The sequence below is a fragment of the Lepisosteus platostomus genome, chromosome 5, assembly GCF_059453375.1.
Source record: "Lepisosteus platostomus isolate fLepPlt1 chromosome 5, fLepPlt1.hap1, whole genome shotgun sequence".
NCBI classification, from domain to species: Eukaryota; Metazoa; Chordata; class Actinopteri; order Semionotiformes; family Lepisosteidae; genus Lepisosteus; species Lepisosteus platostomus.
Window position 1 is genome coordinate 45,245,978 of NC_142615.1, and position 2,500 is coordinate 45,248,477.

Consider the following 2,500-nt stretch of genomic DNA (forward strand, 5'->3'; position numbering starts at 1 on the left):
TGTGGAGACTTGTTCGGCTGGCGTTCGGAGAGTCGCGTTTTTCAGAATTGTATTGAGATCGTTTTCCACAGAGCTCAGATGTCAAAGCACAGCAGCAGCTCTCCACAGCGATCCTCTATAGCGCCCTTTTTCCCGCAGCTCCGTCCTCATTGGAAGGAAGCAAGAGTGAAAGGCTGAAGTGAAATAGAGCGGGGACGAAGGCAGTGAAGAGAGAGAACGTGGGAAGAAGAGAAAAACGCAAGGGAAAAAAAGCAGCGTCGTAAAAGAGGTGACGGAGCTGTCCTCTCAATAAGAAGGGTGCCAGCGAGCCTTGCTCTCGCTTATGGCCACACCCCCTTGAGCACGCCTGATTTCGTCTGATGTCGGAAGCTAAACAGGGATGGGCCTGGTTAGTACTTGGATGGGAGACCGCCTGGGAATACCAGGTGCTGTAAGCTTTTAAGCGCAGGAGGCGCCCTATCCCCGCTCGCTCGCTCATTCCCCTGTTCACACGTGCAGTGCGGCTTGTCCGTCTATTTGTCAGCTTTGGCGAGACACGGGTGCTTGTGTATTAGCGTGAGCGTTTTTTATTCTGATCAGGAACAGTTTTACATGTCCGCAAAGGATCGAGGAAAGGTTTATCGCCAGCTGAAAAGAGACACAGCGCTTCGGCTGTGGAGACTTGTTCGGCTGGCGTTCGGAGAGTCGCGTTTTTCAGAATTGTATTGAGATCGTTTTCCACAGAGCTCAGATGTCAAAGCACAGCAGCAGCTCTCCACAGCGATCCTCTATAGCGCCCTTTCTCCCGCAGCTCCGTCCTCATTGGAAGGAAGCAAGAGTGAAAGGCTGAAGTGAAATAGAGCGGGGACGAAGGCAGTGAAGAGAGAGAACGTGGGAAGAAGAGAAAAACGCAAGAGAAAAAAAGCAGCGTCGTAAAAGAGGTGACGGAGCTGTCCTCTCAATAAGAAGGGTGCCAGCGAGCCTTGCTCTCGCTTATGGCCACACCCCCTTGAGCACGCCTGATCTCGTCTGATCTCGGAAGCTAAACAGGGATGGGCCTGGTTAGTACTTGGATGGGAGACCGCCTGGGAATACCAGGTGCTGTAAGCTTTTAAGCAAAGGAGGCGCCCTATCCCCGCTCGCTCGCTCACTCCCCTGTTCACACGAGCAGTGCGGCTTGTCCGTCTGTTTATTTGTCAGCTTTGGCGAGACACGGGTGCTTGTGTATTAGCGTGAGCGTTTTTTATTCTGATCAGGAACAGTTTTACAAGTCCGCAAAGGATCGAGGAAAGGTTTATCGCCAGCTGAAAAGAGACACAGCGCTTCGGCTGTGGAGACTTGTTCGGCTGGCGTTCGGAGAGTCGCGTTTTTCAGAATTGTATTGAGATCGTTTTCAACAGAGCTCAGATGTCAAAGCACAGCAGCAGCTCTCCACAGCGATCCTCTATAGCGCCCTTTCTCCCGCAGCTCCGTCCTCATTGGAAGGAAGCAAGAGTGAAAGGCTGAAGTGAAATAGAGCGGGGACGAAGGCAGTGAAGAGAGAGAACGTGGGAAGAAGAGAAAAACGCAAGGGAAAAAAAGCAGCGTCGTAAAAGAGGTGACGGAGCTGTCCTCTCAATAAGAAGGGTGCCAGCGAGCCTTGCTCTCGCTTACGGCCACACCCCCTTGAGCACGCCTGATCTCGTCTGATCTCGGAAGCTAAACAGGGATGGGCCTGGTTAGTACTTGGATGGGAGACCGCCTGGGAATACCAGGTGCTGTAAGCTTTTATGCGCAGGAGGCGCCCTATCCCCGCTCGCTCGCTCATTCCCCTGTTCACACGTGCAGTGCGGCTTGTCCGTCTGTTTATTTGTCAGCTTTGGCGAGACACGGGTGCTTGTGTATTAGCGTGAGCGTTTTTTATTCTGATCAGGAACAGTTTTACAAGTCCGCAAAGGATCGAGGAAAGGTTTATCGCCAGCTGAAAAGAGACACAGCGCTTCGGCTGTGGAGACTTGTTCGGCTGGCGTTCGGAGAGTCGCGTTTCTCAGAATTGTATTGAGATCGTTTTCCTCAGAGCTCAGATGTCAAAGCACAGCAGCAGCTCTCCACAGCGATCCTCTATAGCGCCCTTTCTCCCGCAGCTCCGTCCTCATTGGAAGGAAGCAAGAGTGAAAGGCTGAAGTGAAATAGAGCGGGGATGAAGGCAGTGAAGAGAGAGAACGTGGGAAGAAGAGAAAAACGCAAGGGAAAAAAAGCAGCGTCGTAAAAGAGGTGACGGAGATGTCCTCTCAATAAGAAGGGTGCCAGCGAGCCTTGCTCTCGCTTACGGCCACACCCCCTTGAGCACGCCTGATCTCGTCTGATCTCGGAAGCTAAACAGGGATGGGCCTGGTTAGTACTTGGATGGGAGACCGCCTGGGAATACCAGGTGCTGTAAGCTTTTAAGCGCAGGAGGCGCCCTATCCCCGCTCGCTCGCTCATTCCCCTGTTCACACGTGCAGTGCGGCTTGTCCGTCTGTTTATTTGTCAGCTTTGGCGA

The 2,500-nt window shown here is 52.7% G+C and overlaps 3 non-coding genes and 1 pseudogene across 3 annotated transcripts; all 4 read left to right on the forward strand.

Annotated features, from left to right (window-relative positions):
- The first annotated feature begins 318 nt into the window (after positions 1 to 318).
- On the forward strand, positions 319 to 437 carry LOC148667149 (5S ribosomal RNA; annotated as a pseudogene).
- Positions 438 to 970: 533 nt separating this feature from the next.
- LOC148667150 (5S ribosomal RNA) lies at positions 971 to 1,089 on the forward strand. Its single transcript, XR_015938196.1, has one exon. It is a non-coding gene; the product is annotated as a 5S ribosomal RNA (ribosomal RNA).
- A 537-nt stretch (positions 1,090 to 1,626) lies between these two features.
- Positions 1,627 to 1,745, forward strand: LOC148667151 (5S ribosomal RNA). The gene has a single exon (XR_015937358.1). It is a non-coding gene; the product is annotated as a 5S ribosomal RNA (ribosomal RNA).
- Positions 1,746 to 2,282: 537 nt separating this feature from the next.
- Positions 2,283 to 2,401, forward strand: LOC148667152 (5S ribosomal RNA). Its single transcript, XR_015937359.1, has one exon. It is a non-coding gene; the product is annotated as a 5S ribosomal RNA (ribosomal RNA).
- Positions 2,402 to 2,500: the final 99 nt, after the last annotated feature.